We start from the raw sequence: 19,254 nt of genomic DNA on the forward strand, positions 1-19,254 counted from the left end.
ATGAAAAACCGTGAAACATAATAGAAAGTGTTTGTTGGTTTGTCTGTGTGTGTGTGTGTGTGTGTGTGTGTGTGTGTGTGTGTGTTTGTGTGATTGTGTGTGTGTGTGTGTGTGTGTGTGTGTGTGATTTCTATCACACACAATTATCAAGAATGGACAATTAAAAACACTGAGAGAGGGAGAGGGGGTAACAAACAACATTTTGCACATTAGCGAAAGAGATGCTAAATTATCATCGGACATGAGAAGGATCTTTCAACATTTATCTGTTTCATTTATTTTATTGTTCTTTTAATATTATGATGACGACGATGACGATGATGATGATGACGAAGACGCTGACGATGGTTGTGATACCTTCATGTCAATGTCCTCTAGCGGTCAGTTCGACCTTAGCCCTAAGTAACAGATAAGATCAACGAACGGCTGACAAGTATCAATGGATGAAAGCTCTCTTGTCGCTAGGAGCGGTTGATGAGTTACATACACACACACACACACACACACACACACACACACACACACACACACACGCACGCACGCACGCATACATACATGCATAAATATATACATACATACATAGGAACATAATGAACGTTAACTGCTGACGGCGCACACAATTCCAGTAAATGCATGTTGAAAGATTCGCAAACAGAAGCAACAAGAGAAGCCGCAACAATCTTAAGTATTCCATGAGGAGTTTTCAATAGGAAACTGACAGAAGATTTCATCGTCATTCGCAAAACAATTATTGGGGTTTATTGATCTGTAAAAGCAACGTTAAACTGTATTATTGTTATTATTATATTATACTTAAGGCGGCGAGCTGGCAGAATCGTAAGCACACCGGGCGAAATTCTTAGTGGAATTTCGTCTGTCACTTCGTTCTGAGTTCAAATTGTGCCGAGTTCGACTTTTCCTTTCATTCTTTCGAGGTCGATAACATAAATACCAGCTGAGTACTGGGGGTTGATGTGATCCACTTCCCCCACCCCTACAAATTTCACTCCTTGTATCGCATGAGGTGGAAGTTGTCGTGGACGGATCTTTTATGGATGCCACATGTCTGTGCCTCTCCTACCAGATCTCCGACGACAAGCTCCAACACATGTAGCTAACGCTTTCGTCAAAATTTTGAACTCTGTATTCAGCAGAGTTATGGACCTAAAGTTGTCAATACAATACCCTTGTTCGGGTCTTTTCTCAGCAACGCCATCGCTTCTCGGCTCACAAAACTAGGAATTCTCCAATTTTGTTGCCAATTGCAGTAAATTATTATTATTATTATCATCATCATCATCATCATCATCATCATCATCATCATCATCATCATCATCATCATCATCATCATCATCATCATTATTATTATTGTTGGAGGCGCAATGGCCCAGTGGTTAGGGCAGCGGACTCGAAGTCATAAGATCGAGGTTTCGATTCCCAGACCGGGCGTTGTAAGTGTTTATTGAGCGAAAACGCCTAAAACTCCTCGAGGCTCCGGCAGGGGATGGTGGCGAACCCTGCTGTAGTCTTCCACCACAACTTTCTCTCACTGTTTCTGTTGTACCTCTATTTCAAAGGGCAAGCCTTGTCACACTGTGTCATGCTGAATATCCCCGAGAACTACATTAAGGGTACACGACGTGTCTGTGGAGTGCTCAGCCACTTGCACGTTAATTTCACGAGCAGGCTGTTCCGTTGATCGGATCAACTGGAACACTCGACGTCGTAAGCGACGGAGTGCCAACAACAACATTATTATTATTATTATTATAATTATTATTATTATTATAATTATTATTATTATTATTATTATTATTATTAGTAGTAGTAGTAGTAGTAGTAGTAGATACAGTAGCAGTAGTGGTCGTAGTTGTAGTTGCTGTTGTTGTTTAACCACAGATATCAGCGTTACATATGAACAAACAATCCTTTGGAATAAATTCATATCTGCAATTGTCGCCGATGTATCTTTTCATTTCTTAACGACACTAGGTGAGATTTCAAGTGAATTCGGCTACTATTTCTAGCAAGCCGACCGACCTGCACAGAAGATCCCACCACCACCACCACCACCACCACCACCATCGTCCACTCATCTTGTTGTGAATAATGTTAATATGATCAATTCAATATAGATGTTTGATCTCAATAGTTTTGTTGTTTCGTCTGTTTTTTTTTTTGCTTGGTCTTGTTGTTGTTGTTGCTGCTGTTATTGTTGTTGATAATGTTATGGTCAATTCAATACAGCAGTTTGATCTCAGTAGTCATGTTCTTAATGTTTTCGTTACGGTCAATTATTGTACGGTGGTGTTCATCTCTCGATGTTGTTAATGATATTGTTGTAGATTGTTCATCTAAATAATCCCGTTCGTCTTTGTTTTTACAATTGTTCTTCTTGCTACTGTAGTTTTGGTGATCGATGTTTTATTACTATTATTAAAATTAGTGTTACATCTCCTTATTATCATTATTATTATTATTATTATTATTATTATTATTATTATTATTATTATTATCATCATCATCATCATCATCATCATTATTATTATTATTATTATTATTATTATTATTATTATCATCATCATCATCATCATCATCATCATTATTATTATTATTATTATTATTATTATTATTATTATTGATGCAGCTGGCATAATCATTAACACATTGGAAAAACGTTTGACATTTTTTTTCTTTTTTCTGGTCCTCTCCGTTTTAATTTCAAACCCTATCAAGATCAACTTTGGCCTTTGTCCCTTAGGGTTTCGATGAAACGAAGTCCTAGTCAAGCATTGGGCTAATTCGTATCGATTAACACCCTTTCCTAAAATTTCTGTTCTTGTGCTTAAAACAGATGCCTATATTATTTTTGGTAGAATCGTTAGAGCAACGGACAAAATGTTTTACATTTTTCATCAAGCTCTTTATGTTCTGAGCTCAAATTCTGTTCAGCGCAACTTTACCTTTCGATTGTACTTGTTCCTCTTAAAAGTGCTTACTTTGAATCTAAATTAAAAAGGTTATTGGCTGAGCTGTTCGACCATTTGATACAATGCAATCTTTATTCTGACACTCGTTTCTCTGAGTACGAGTCCAGTCGATATGAACAATTTAAGGCAGTTAGCTGGCAGAATCGTTAGCGCATCAGATAAAATGCTTAGCGGCATTTCTTCCGGTTTGAAGTTCTGAGGTGAAATTCCATCACGATCGACTTTGCCTTTCATTCTTTCGGAGCCGATAAAATAACTACTAGTTAATCACTGGAGTCGATACAATCGACTAGCACCCTCCTACAAAATTTAAAGCCTTGTGCCAAGCGTAGGAAGGATATTAATATGGCGGCCATTTGGATTTGACAAAATCGTTAGAGCATCGGAAAAATTGCCTTTCGATATGTCCTCCGGCTTTTCACATACTGAATTCAAATTCCACCGAGGTCAACTCTGCTTTTCATCATCACGGGGCAATAAACTGTAGTACCAATCAAGCACTGGGTTCACGAGAATCGACTAGCCGTCTCCCTTTAAACTTACTGGTTTTGTGTTAAAATCAAAGAGAATTATTCTTATCAGGGAAGTTATTTTTTGTTGTCGTTCTGAGAATATAAGATGTTGGTGACAGGGCAACGAGCTACTTAGAATGGTTAGCACGCCGGGAAAAATGCTTAGCGGTATTCCGTCTGTCTTTACGTTCTGAGTTCAAATTCCGCCGAGGTTGACTTTGCCGTTCATCCTTTCAGGGTCGATGAAGTAAGTACCAGTTGCGTACTGGGGTCGATCTGACCGATTGGCCTCCTCCCGAAATATTTCGGGCCTTGTGACTAGAGTAGAAAAGAATCGTTAGCACGTCTCACAAAAGCGCATTGCTATATTTTGTCAGCGTTTACGTATTGAGTTCAAATTCTGCTGAGTTTAGCTTCGCCTTACATCCATTCGGGGTCCATAAAATAAGTACCATTTGTGTACCGGGGTCGAAGTAATTGCTCCGCCTCTCCCCTGAAATTGCTGGCTTTGTTTTAATATTTGAAACCCATTTATTTTTTTCTAGTTGAAAACAGCGATCTGACAGAATTGTTAGCACTCCAGGCAAAATGCTTGGCAGCATTTCGGCTGTCTTTAAGTTTTGAGTTCAAATTCCGCCCAGGTCGACTTTGCCTTTCATCCTTTCAGAGTCGATGAAATAAGTATCAATCGAGTACTGGAATCAATGTAATCTCCCCAAACTTCAGTCTTAGTTCCTAATGTAAAACGAAATATTTTCTTCCAAATTTCAAACTTTGAAACAACTTCCGATTTTGAACTTGTTTTCCAAACCGTATATTGGAACTAATATTGTTATATTTGGGAAAAGTCATAATCTATAATGTAAAAAGAGCAAAGAACTCCTTCGGTCATGAATGACCATGGGATTGCATCTAGAAAGTTCCCCACCGAGACACAAGTCCGAGCATGGTTGTTTATGGAAGACGAGCAGTCGCCCATGCATACCAGCCTCATCTCTCCACATCACCGATGTCATCGAAGGGAAAGGCAAAGGCCGATACAGCTTGGCACCAGTGACGTCGCAACTCATTTCAACAGATGAGTGAACTGCAGCAACGCAAAATGAAGTGTCTTGTTCAAGAACACACATAGCCCGGTCCAGGAATCAAGCTCACTACCTCATGTTTGTGTGCCCGACTCTTTAACCACTGAGCCATGCGCCTCCACTTGTTGCTAATGTACACACATAGAAAAGGCTGAATTCTAATGCATTCAAAAATATTTTGGGGAACAGAAACAAACATATATTTGGATATATATATATACATACATACATACATATATATAATATATATAATTATATATATATATATATATATATATATATATATATATATATATATATATATATATATATATATATATATATATATACATATATATATATATATATATATATATATATATATATATATATATATATATATATATATATATACATACATATATATATATATATATATATATATATACATGTGAGTATATATACATATAAAATCTTTTTTCCAGAATGAGATAAAAAACCAAAGCTGTAAACATTTTACAACATTTATAGATAGAAGGTTTTACAGCTGTTTCCAGGATATTTATTATATCCCTTAATCGGAGACGGTGCGAGAAAATGGTTAAGCAATAGTTAATTTAGATAAGATACGAAATAGAGAATGAAGTGGAGGAATGAAAATAGATGTGAGATATGCAGGGATATTGCATTTGGAGATCCATTATTTAGGCAGAATGGTATACATATAAGATTCCAATACCTTGTCAGTAAAATCCCATAGTATCTAAAATTGGTCATTCCAAGTATAAAGTTTGTACAAAATGCTATTGAATCAAGGGCTTTATTTAAATTGACCTAAAAGTAGGGAATGTATTTGTAAGGTCAATAGCACTGTGTGCAAACTTATATGTGTGTATATATATATATATATATATATATATATATATATATATATATATATATATATATATATATATATTCAAATATTATTTTAATAATGAAGGGTAAAATCAATACTAATTTTACCAGGTAGCCAGTGCGGAAATAAAAACCTTTTATTTAAATTTTACAAATTATTTTATAATTGTATGCATAATTATAACAAGGGATCAGCTTTATGTCTCACCACGCAGCTTTAGAAATAGACACTAGCACCTATTTCTAACGGTGCGTTGTGAGGCATAAAGCTGATCCCTTGTTATAATTATGTATATAATTATAAAATTATATATATATGTATATGTGTATATATATATATATATATATATATATATATATATATATATATATATATATATATATATATATATATATATATATATATGGGTGTGAGTGTATATGTGTGTGTGTTTATGTGAGTCTGTGTGTGTGCTTTTGTGCTTGCGAGCGATACTGCGCAAAAGACCCCGACCAAAGTAAAAATAAATGAAAGGTTCTTGGTATCGAAATATAGATAAATGGAAATGACTCGTCCCGTTTACTATTTCGAACGCAGTGATTGCCGTGGTGGCGGAGGAATTAATGGAAGTAGCGGTGGTGATTGTGCTGCTGTTGGCACTGGATGCGGCGGCGGCGGCGGTGATGGTGGTCTCGAATCAGATATAAATGAGCAATGAGATGTATATCTATGAGGGATAACAGATAAGAAAACCGAAAATATGAGAAAATGAAACAAAAAAAACGAAAAAAAACAATAATAAATTTGATGATTAAAGGTTGATATTAATATAAAATTTAAAGAAAAATGTTCCTAAACATACCAGAATATTTCAAAAGAGACAAAGAAACCGAAACAATAATGGCACCGAGATATTCAAGAAATATGATAACCAGAGAATATTAATACAGTAGATCGGTTTGCCAATTTTTAACATTTGGAAAATAGACATAAATTTATTTTTATTGACATTGAAACGAAACAGAACGATAAGAAAGCCTTTTTGTGTGTTGTATTTGTGGTTGTCAGTATGTAGTACATAAGCGCACACATACACATGCACACACACACACACACATATGTATACATATTTATATGTATGTGCAAAAGTACATACATATATGTGTGTGTGTGTGTGTGTGTTTGCATGCGTATGTTACAAACGTATATGCACACACACGCAAATATACACACATATACACATACGTATATATAAACATTTACATGTCTGAATTATATGAGTGCTTAAACAAGCATATATATATACAGACATATTTGTGTGTGTGTTTGTGTGTGTGTGCGCATGTGTATATATTTATACATACATCATAAACATATATTCACGCTTAAACATTGATACGTATGCTTAAATATATATACAGGCATACCTCGACTTATGTCATTTCGATTTAAGTCGTTCTCGATTATATGTCGGTTTCCAAAAATAATATATGGGAAAATAAAAATCAAGTTAAGTCATTTTACTCGACTCTACGTCTGTCCGCCACGAATATTGAAATTGTAAAATCACTAGAAAACCGATAAAAGCACATAAAATCATGTTACTGTATAATAAATAAGAATCAAAGAATATAAAATTATATTAAAATACGTACAGTAAATGTTAAGATACACACCATAAAGTAGTGTAGCTTATTGAACGAAAGAATGAAATCAGCTTTGTTGTCTTATTTATCGGTCTTTCGGAGCTAATATTGCACTGTGGTTCCAATATCTACCACTAGCCGTCATTGTCATTCGTGATTTCCGTGATTGTTTTGAATTCAGATTTGCTTACCTCTGTTTATCGGCTACTTTCTCTTTCTCATTCATTTGCGACTTTATTTTTTGACCCCCCCCCCTTGTCTCCTAACAAAATTCAAAGTGAAAGTGCTTAGCGTCATGCTATAACGCTGAAAGATAAACTGGCTATGATAAAACGCCATGAAAAATGTGAAAAAGTGGTAGAATTGCACAATCTTTTGGGATGAGTCGGACAACTGTATCGACGATCGTACATAGCAAGGACAAGATTTTAGCACACATGGTTTTTATTAACCATGCATTGTTGAAAATGCATTCATAAATAAAGTACAGAACTGGGAATGGTTATTATCGGTTTAGCCTAGAGACAAGTAAATTCGGCCTATCCCAGCCTACAGACAAGTTAATTCGACTTATGTCGTTTTTCGACTGAAGTCGTGTCTCCTGTAACCAATTAACGACGTAAGGTGAGGTTTGCTTGTATACGTTAAAATGTGCGCACGCGCGTGTGCGCGCTGTATGTATGTATGTACGTATGCATGCATGCATGCATGTGTATGCATGTATGTATGTGTGTGCGCGTGTGCTTATGTATATATGTATGTATATGTGTACGTTTGTATGTATATATTCTGCATATTTATGTGTTTGTGTGTCTTTATGTATGTGTGTGTTTGCGTGCATGTCTGTATGTGTGTGTACCTCTGTCTCCTTGTGCGTGGATTCTGAGTGTGTCTGTGTGTGTGTGTGTATGGGTTTCTGTGACTATGTACTGTCTGTATGTATGGATGTGTATCTCCATATGTGCGGATGTGTGTCTCCATATGTGTCCTTGTGTGAATTGAAGTATGTGTGTATATGGTCATGTGTTTCAGTCTTTCATTTACGTATGTGTGTGTGTATATATGTGCTTGTCTGTTCATATTACCTATGTATCTATCCGTCTGTATGTCTATATGTTTACTTTCATATCCATTTGCCTACATACGTGTAGATAAACATATACATATATACGCAAACACACATACATACATAGATACACTCAAACATGTACACACAAGGAGACAGAGGTACACACATACACACAAACACGAACACACAAACATGAATATGCAGAATACATACATGCAAACGTACACACATACATACATATATACATATGTGTGCACACACATACATGCATGCATACACACTTACATGCATACATACATACATACACACACACGCACATACATGCATACATACATGTGTATGCGCGCACACACTGACCCACACACATGCGCACAAACAAGCAAAAAGAACGCCACTTGGATGACGGACAGAGTCAGCAACTATTGACAGGGTTGTAAGACACAACGAAAATTTTTGGAAAATAAATAAGTAAACGAGCGGTGAGTGTGTTAAATTATAAGGCACCAAAAGAGGATGACTCTCCCCAGACACAACAATATATATATATATATATATATATATATATATATATATATATATATATATATATATACTGAGGGCTTCTTTCAGTTTGCATCTACCAAATCAGCACATAAGACTTTGGTTGGCCTAAGGCTATAGTAGAAGATACTTGCCCAAGGTGTCTTACATACATACATACATAATACATACACACATACACACACACATACATACACACACACATACATACATACATACATACATACATGCATACATACATACATACATACACACATACATACATACATATATACGTATGCATCCACACACATACATAAATAAGATCTTATGGATTTTCTTATTTGTCGATTAATTCTTTTTTTTTTCTGCAGTTTATTGATATTAAGTATTTCCCTACATCTTTTGTGTCCTAGCAGTTATTCCGCTTCGTTGCGGGGGTCTCTATTCACATATATATATATATATATATATATATATATATATATATATATATATATATATATATATATATATATATATATGTATATATATATATATATATATATATATATATATATATATATATATATATATATATATATATATATATTGATGTAACTGTGATGTTGGTGCAACCAATACGTCACCCCATCTCAGTTACAGTCTACAGAGAAAGAGAGAGATAGAGAGAGAGAAAAAGAGAGATGCGAAGAAAATATTTTAGTATTTCTGTAGGATTTTACTTCTCGACTCCGAATTATGAGACGGAGAATATGATTCTCCTCGGTCGGATTTGAACTTAGAGCGCAGGAACAAATGCCACAATACGTACTCTCTGGCACTGTTTGCCAATTCGTCGCCACACATCTGCATAAATAGTTATCTACATGACTATTCTGCACGTCAAGACTTGTGTTTGTGTGTTATGCTTTTCAAATCCTTAACGATAGAAGTAAATCAAACACGTATTTGAAATCTCCAACATTAGGATTTCTTATTCAGGCTCAAGGCCAGCTGTTTCGAAGGGTGGGGATTATATGCTACCTTTGACTCGAGTACTTGACTTGTACTTTATTTGATTGATCCCAAAATTATGAAAGGTAAAGTTAGTCTCTACCGGACTTGGACACGGAATGTAAAGACCCAGAAGATATACCACAGGCTCTTTCAGTTCTGAGTTCAAAATCTTCTGATATATTTTCCGGCCCTTTATGTCTGAGTTCAAATCCCGACGAGATGAAGGTGCCCTTTCATCCTTTCAGATTCGATAAAATAAAGTGTCAGTCAAATACGTTTTATAAAGATCTATAAATTTATGCAAATCGCAGGGGAAGGGAAAGAGTGCATGACCCTCTTCTGTGCTCTCCAAATATGTAGGAGAAAGAGTTGATGGTGTTCATGACCTTTCACAATGCCCTCCAGGCGTGGTGGGATAAAAAGAGGATCTAAGAACTGGGCGAATGCTAGCTATAAATTGGATTCGATTCTGTTGAAGGCGTCGAAGAACTGAGGTGGATTTTAAGAGGATAACAGAATTAACTTACCACTTAGGAAGAGAAACAACTCCTTCTACAAGCTTCCATACAGTTTCTGTCTACTGTATTTTAGTAACAAGCTTTTCGTCGACACAAAGCAATAATAGAGGATGCCCAAGGAGCTGTATGGTACGATCGAACTTCAAACGGCGTATTTTCCAAGTGGAATGTTTAACTACACAGCCAACGTATCTTCCTATTGTAAACGATAGCACAAAGACATAAGTCTGACTGGGTAAAATGATGTAATCTAGACAAAAGCAGCCCTAATTTTCAAACTTCTAGAAAGATTACAGATTCATTTGACTGCATGTACACAACATTATAAAATGTATACATACGAACACATACACACGCGTATACAAATATATACGTATGCAACATGCATACATGCACATATACAAATATAAAGCACACGCATGAATGTACATACAGTTACATATATAAGTATCTATATATATGTATACAAACACGCACGCACACATATACCCAATTAAATATATATACACTTATATACATATATGTAATGTATGTGATTGTATGTCAATTTACATATGAATAAAATGTATATATGTACGCATGTACATATATGCATGTATGTATATATTTCCATATATATGTGTGTATGTATATATATATATATATATATATATATATATATATATATATATATATATATATATATATATATATATATATATATATATATATATATATATATATATATATATATATGTATATACGTGTATATATATATATATATATATATATATATATATATATATATATACTTAAAACCACGCACACATATGCATATGTATATATCTATATGCATTATACACACACACACACACACACACACACACACACACACACACACACATATACATGCATATATATATGTGTGTGTATGTGTGCATTATACATATATACATACACTCATACACACGCACCCATATTTATATATAAATAATTACGTGTGACAAGAAATCAAGACGTGACTGTTTTTCAAAATCTGAAGACATTCTTTGTAAAACGTGACAATTAGAAGAAATTTCCGTCTTTGCTAAAGACAAACTTTCAGCCACACCACCACCACCACCACCGCTACTACCACCAGCCACATTAACCGCACCCTCAAGAATACCACCAACACCTCCGTTACAACATCTCCCAAGCGGCACATCATGGCCACCACTATCACTACCGACAGCTGCGTCACTACCGTCACCGCCGTTACCACCGCTACCAACGCCACCACCACCACCACCACCACCACCGCTACCGCCGCTACCGCCGCTACCACCACCACCACCACCACCACCACCACCACCACCACCTCCGCTACCGCCGCTACCACCACCACCACCACCACCACCACCACCACCACCATTAAAATGACTGCTACCATCAGATTACAATCTGGAGTCATTTCCATTACCGCCATTTTACTCTTATCGTTAACGTTAAACTGAAATAGCCTGGCCAATTGTAAACTCAGACAAAACTATTCATGCACCATCTCTGCTCTCGCAAACACCATCACCAACATCTCTATAAACCCTCAACGCCACCATTATTACCATTGTAACTTGTATCAATAGAAACGCCATAACCACTAGGAAGCGGACCCTCTGCATTGTCGTTCTATCAGCTAGAAACTGCAGCCAAATCACCTTCACGCTTGCATGTAATTCTGTGTTACTTGAAAGAGAGGGAGAGAGAGAGGGAGAGAGAGAGAGAGAGAGCGAGAGAGAGAGCGAGAGAGAGAGAGAGAGAGAGAGAGAGAAAGAAAGAAAGAGAGAGAGAAAACCAGTATAGTTGCTATTCGATCATGTCTGATCCGTACAATGACGAATACTACAACAAGAATATCAGCTACCAGCTACTAATACTAATACTACTACTACTACTAATACTAATACTACTACTACTAATAATAATAATACTAACACTAATACTACTACCAGCTACTAATACTAATATTACCGCTACTAACTACCACTGTTACTTCCACCATTGCTACAATATATAGTAACACAAGAAAGAAGCTTGCTTCCCAAATATGTGGTTTTGTTTTGAGTCTAGATCCACTATGTTGCACCTCGGGCGAGTGACTTTTCTACCGCAACCACGGGCCAACTATATCCTTTTTAGTGGATTTGGTTGACGGAAACCACTTCAAACCACCAACACTGCTGTCATCTGAAATGTTACTGCAAACGCTAACAACAATAATAACCTTATAACAATAATACTAACATGAATAACAATCATGAGTGATGTCACTATAATCACAACTAATGCATCGCGTTTAAAACTACTCATCACCATCACCAACACAATTGCATACATCACCACCATCTCAATCACTACCAACCAGGAAGCTTTCGTATGGTCGCTTGCCCTGGGAGAAATAGCAGCTAAAATCTCCCTCAAAGCACAGCCTCACCGTCTTGAAAATAAATGGAAGGACACATTACCCATTTAAGTCCTAGATAAACAACAGCAAGATTCGAAATAAACAAGTCTAAAATACTACTTCAGCGTGCGGTCTACCGACGTATCTGTAGTATATGCTATGGAATGACCTGATTTAGACTAGCATTAGGGTTAGCGTCTAGAGTTATGTTTGGGCCTAGTGTTTAGGGTTAGGGCTTGAGTTTAGTGCCAGAGTTTAGGGTTAAGGTGACGATTAGGATTTAGGATTAGGGTTAATGTTTAGGGTCAGGATTTATGGTTAATATTTGGGTTACGGTTAAGGGACAACGTTTAGGTTTAAGTTGAGGGTAAGGGTTAGAGTCTAGAGTTTAGGGTTAAGGCTTAGGATTAGGGTGAGTTATCTCTTAGGATTAGGATTGGGACTAAAGTTAGGATTAGGGTTTAGGTTTAGGGTTAGGCTTAGGCTCAGGGTTTAGGGTTAGAGATAGGGTTTTGGGTCAGGGTTAGAGTTTAGGGTTAGGATTAAGGTTAGGGTTTAGGGTTGGAGTGAGGGTAACTGTTTAGTATTAGGGTTAGAGTTAGGGTTAGGGTTATACTGCACGTTTCAGTGTATGTTGACACGCAGACTGACTGCACGCTAAAGTGGCACTAAAATGTCTATGATCACAAGCGCTGACTCGAAGCCCAAGGACAACAGCAATGACAACAACATCAGCAGTATAGCACCATCATCAACTTCTTCAAGCTCCTGCCAACAAGGGAACCTCTACGCGGTTGCTTGACTTGATATAAATAGCAGCCAAATTCCTCTTATCATCTTCAAAAGAAAGTCCCGTTGGATAATACAGGCTCGGTTTCCTACAGATAGGAGTTTTTATTACTTATTACTATTTTTTATTTTAAACTTGGATCGTTCCAAGCCTTGTGAGGAAAATTGGGTCGACGGATGTGCCTCTTGAGAGATGTTGTAATGGTGGTGGTGGTGGTGGCGGTGGCGGTGGTAGCGGCGGCGGCAGCGGCGGTGGTAGCAGTGGTGGTGGTGGTGGTGGTGGTGGCGGCGGCGGCGGTGGTGGTGGTGGTGGTGGCGGCGGCGGCAGCGGCGACGGTGGTGGTGGTGGTGGTGGTGGTGGCGGCGGCGGCAGCGGCAGCGGCGACGGTGGTGGTGGTGGTGGTGGTGGTGGTGGTGGTGGTGGTGGTGGTGGTGGTGGTAGATGACCGCCTGACACGGTACAGCCTTGTCACACTCTATGCCACACCAACTGTCCCTCATGTTTACGTTAATAATACACGTGTCAGTGGAATATTCAGCCATTTACACATTAATTCAGTGGGCAGTTTATTCGGTCTGTCGAACTATCGTCGAAACCGCCAAAGATCCATTTACTTTTGTTTTACATCAGGATTAACTCGGTAATTAATAAACAGCAACATCGACTAGTCCCCTGCCCCACTATTTTAGGCTTTGTGCATATAATAGAAATGATTATTACAATCCACAAGGATGAACGAAGGGGTCTCTACTTGATCACTGCACTTGTATATAGGAGCACAGATCCTGTATACCTTCATAAATAAAGGAACACCGAATAATGACAAGTTTGTCAAGGCTGGAATGTCTATTATCATAGGTTTGTTTAATTAGGATTAACCTGGGGTAAGGGGTTAAATCGACAACAACTCTCCCGCCACAACGACCACCAATAGTAGAGAAAGCTTTTATGTGATCGCTCAATCTACTAGAAAGAGCAGCTAAATTCCCTTCAACTACACTCTACATACTAGTAAACATTTTTAAAAAAAAGAGTGTAATGTGGGCAATAGTCCTAACACAGTAATGTTTATCACCACATCAATATGGCTGTTCCATAAGAATCGACGTCACTACCGTTTTTAAACCCAGGAAGAGCCTCTTCCTGCTGGTTATCGATGCAATCTGCACCCAATATATATTGCAAGCATGGGAGCAAACCTCTACCATCTTTCAGCAGACGACAGGTTCTCCGGACCGTACGGTTTGGGGCTATTTCTGCCCATTGTCAGGGGAGAACAACTACCCGCTAGAGATAGCAGTATTTCGTTCCAGCTCGATTCCTATGGAGCAGCCATATTGATGTGGCGATAAACATTACTTTTCAAGATAGTTACTACTTTCATCTCTTACAGAGATTTTCCGACTAGTCCTACACAGCTTAAGGAAAAAACAGGAATGGGACGGTCATGGTTGGAACGCTTTGATCATAGATAAACAAGGCTAACATCAAGCTAAGCCTCAACACCCACACTACGACCACGACCACGACCTGACCTACAAATCCTGGTACCTCCCTCTGTTAAACTTCCCACCATCATTACGTCAATCATCACCTCTACATCCCTATTACCACCACCAGTATCGCTGCTTTGACCGGCCTCAACACCAAACCTGCTGTTTGTCCCTCCTAATCCTTTTGCCCACAACCGGTTTATTATTTTAGTGTATGTGTGTGTGTGTGTGTGTGTGTGTGTGTGTGTGTGTGTGTGTGTGTGTGTGTGCGTGTGTGCGCACGCGCGTGTTTGTATTAATGTTTTATTGTTGATGTTGTTGGTGTTCCTACCCGCATATCGTATGGCGGGTTAAGCATATTTATTGAAATAACTGAAAGGAAGTCAGTGTGTGTGTGTATTGTCGGAGATGGTAGGGTGACGACTGAGTGTCTCGGTGCGGCGGGACTGAACGTGTATGTGTGGGTGTGAATGAAGTTGCATGTGTGTGAAAATGAGGCGCTGAGAAACAACGGAGAGGGGAGAAGGGGAGGAAAAGAGAGAGAGAGAAAGAGAGAGTAACTTCAATAGTTGAATGATATAATTCAAATCAGACTACCCTTAAAAAAATTCAATAAAATGAAAGACATTCTGGATAATGTAGTCTTAGATACATTATGCCTGAAGAAATGTTGAGACGGCCGTGCTCTAAAGTTTTTGAGTGTAAATGAGCGCTAAACTGGAGACAAGCAACGACAAAAATAACAAGAACAATAGGTGTGATTTGGACTGAGGACACAAAGGAATGATGGGAAATTCTCCAAAGTATTTATTTTAAAGCCTCCCAGTGGGTTATAATTCAGCAGCTTTATGATCAAAATAGTGTTAAACATGACCATCTTGAATATTATGCAACTGGGACTGCATTAATCTTAATTATGTATAATAGGAATTTGATAAACGTGAACTTTAAAAACATTCATAAAGGTATATATTCGACTACTGTTTCCAGCGGATCAAATGACAAAGTAGAGGCATACGCCTCCCTCCCCTCCCTCCCCTACCTCTACTCCCTCTCCTCCTCTTCCTCCTCCTCCTCCTTTTCTTCCTCGTCGTTGTCGTTGCTGTTGTTGTTATTGTTATTAATATTATTAAATCTGGCTAGCTAGCAGAATCGTTAGCATACCGGACAAAATGCTTAGCAGCATTTCGTCCGTCTTTTTATGCGCTGAGTTCAAATTCCGCAGAGGTCGAATTTACCTTTCATTCTTTCGGGTTGGTAAAATAAATATCAGTTGAGAATTGGGGTCGATGTAATCGACTGGCCACCCCATCTCCGCCTTGTACCTTTAACAGAAAGGATTTATTTTCGCTTCTTTGCGTTCTCCGGCCAAATCCCGATGATGACATCTTTCCCAAATCAAAACTGTAATTAGTCGGCCAATCCTCCAGATTTCACACCTAATTTAAGCCTATATAAGAAATTAGAATTATTGTTGTTCAGATCCATATGAAACTTGATCAAACAGATGTATCATCTGTGTTCATCTCTGTTCTCCTTGGATACGATCTGTCTAAAATTATATTATCCTAAATTTGCTTCCCATTTTTTTTAGAGTAGAAAGCAATATGATCGAAAATTGGCTGCTAACCACGGGGATACTTATTCCTGATGTTGTTACTGTAGATAATATTATTGAGTATTAGATTTTGATAACTTTATGCAATATTTTTAAGCTTTTTTCCCAGACACAGTAATGCAAGCCAATGTTTATTCACTTTCCACGTTGAAACCTTGGAAATATATATATATATATATGAAAGTCTACCATGTTTTAATAGCACCCTCCCAAGAAAGCAGTACTTTCAGTTGACCTACATTCATTAAATAGTTTTGTTCTGGCAAGAAATGATTTCCTAGATATATATGTGTCTGTGTGTCACAAATCTCCCTAAATTATTGATAATGTAAAGACATACCTTTGTGGTTCTTAATTACGATCATTAGATTTTGGTGTTCTTTAGCCTCTGCTCAGGTTCAGATTTTTATTTCTTGAAAATATAATCCAATTTCTTACGGAAATATTATTACTGCTTCGGTGACTGATTTATAACCTTTCGCCCTATCATATTCGACAATGACATAGAGCAGATTTTCATGTGAATTTGAAAGATAATAATCAGCTTCTTAAGCTACCTTTACTACTCCTATAAGCTTCTGTCTACTCTCCTTTCTCGGAATATACAGTCACCAAATGCCTGTTTTATTGTGCAGCATGTGATACTTTTTAATAGCTTCTTTGTGTAGCGATATATTGTGTTTGATTCTGTCACGTCCAAGTCCAATAACTTACAGCAATTTATAGCTGTTTCAGCAAACGCAAGAAATATCATTACTGTTCAAGTACAATTTGAACATTGGCAAAACGTCCATTCAATACAGTTAATCGTAATTGCTATCTTTACACTCTTTTATACACCATATTTCGCCCCTATCCATGTCTAAATATGTCTACGATTCAGGTCTATCGAGCTCTTGTAAATTATCCGCATAATTTATTACCGAAACGTCATTTTACTAAGGATATGCTTTGACTTCTTTTTTTTCAAGTTACATGAAAAAAGCTACGAACTCTCTGGTGTCTGCATTTTCACATTATGCATGAAAAGTAGTTATTGAGTAAAAAAAGCTTGCTTGTCTGAATAATACCTTAAACTGAACCAGTAAACTACGTAAACTTAAAACCAAGAGACGAATTAATTTTTTCTGTTATAGGCACAAAACCTGAAATTTCAGATTTGGGAAGTAGAATAAAATTGGTTACATCGACCCCAGTGCTCAACTGGTACTTTATCGACCCCGAATTTATGAAAGACAATGTCGGCGGAATTTGAACTCAACGGGAAGATGGACGAAATGCCACTGCGTATTTTGTTTCGTGTGCTAAAGATTCCACCAGCTCACCACCTTCGAGAGATGAATTAATATATGGCCATACTAAGGCGGCGAGCTGGCAGAAACGTTAGCACGCCGGGCGAAATGCTTAGCGGTATTTCGTCTGTCTTTACGTTCTGAGTTCAAATTTCGCCGAGGTCGACTTTGCCTTTCATCCTTTCGGGGTCGATAAATTAAGTACCAGTTACGCACTGAGGTCGTTGTAATCAACTTAATTCCTTTGTTTGTTCTTATTTGCCCTCTATGTTTAGCCCCTTGTGGACAATAAAGAAATAAGAAACGTCAGCATGCCGGGCGAAATGCTGAGCGGTATTTCGTCTGTCTTTATGTTCTGAGTTCAAATTTCGCCGAGGTCGACTTTGCCTTTTACCCTTTCGGGGTCGATAAATTAAGTACCAGTTACGCACTGGGGTCGATCTAATCGACTGACCCCCTACCCCAAAATTTCGGGCCTTGTGCCTAGAGTAGAAAAGAAACTATGGCCATACTTCTACTCACGATCTCTACGGTTTCTGCTGTTTCTATTTCTTTTTTTTTTTTTGCTGCATTGATTTTTTTAGCTCTCCTGAAGATGGCGATTTGCTCTAATCATTAGAATATCCGATGGCGTATCGGTTGTGCTTTGCGGTATTCCTTCCAGTTCTCTACGTTCCGAGTTTAAATCCAGGCTCGATAAAATAAAGCACTTGCCAAGTGCTGAAGTCGATTACATCGACTGAAACCTTTTCCTTCAACGTTGCTGATTTCGTACCTAAATTAGAAACACTTAATTTTTAATCCGTCTGATAAAAAAAAACATAAAAAAAACAAAAAACATGTTTCTGCCTTAAGCCGTTACAGAAAACTCTTACTTGTTGACTCGACTTATACTAAAAGTGATGAATTTTCGAAAGTTCAATAGGCTCATAATTATATTTTATTAAAAGCTTGCTTTAATCAGCCTCTTCCTGGACAACTACAGTTTTACTAACACGGCACGTATGTCAAAGTTATTCCGTAAAGTAGTAACCTTTAAATCGCTATTCAAAACACACATCCCTTCTCCACACATGCGCACGCTGTCACTAATTGTATCTTCACCACTACCGATAAAGCCCTCTAGATCAGGGGTTGTCATGTCAAACATTTTTTACCTAAGTACCCCTTTGATTAGTACTTTATTTTGGTGGACCCCATAGCCATATGACGTTTAACTAGTAGTTTTATAGAAACGTCTTTAAAAATTCCCATTTTGTTTTTCACACTTTAACTTGTGTAGATTGAACTGTCTAAAATGTTAGAGAAAAAACCTAGCTTATTTCTTGCAATACAAAGCAATTCATACATCTAAAGCAAATTTTTTTCAGAAGCCCTTATTAACATGCTATTGGAGACCCCCAGTTTACTATTTTGCTGCATTGACCCCCTAAAATCCTATAGGA

The sequence above is a fragment of the Octopus bimaculoides genome, chromosome 11 (assembly GCF_046866305.1).
Source record: "Octopus bimaculoides isolate indiv1 chromosome 11, ASM4686630v1, whole genome shotgun sequence".
NCBI classification, from domain to species: domain Eukaryota; kingdom Metazoa; phylum Mollusca; class Cephalopoda; order Octopoda; family Octopodidae; genus Octopus; species Octopus bimaculoides.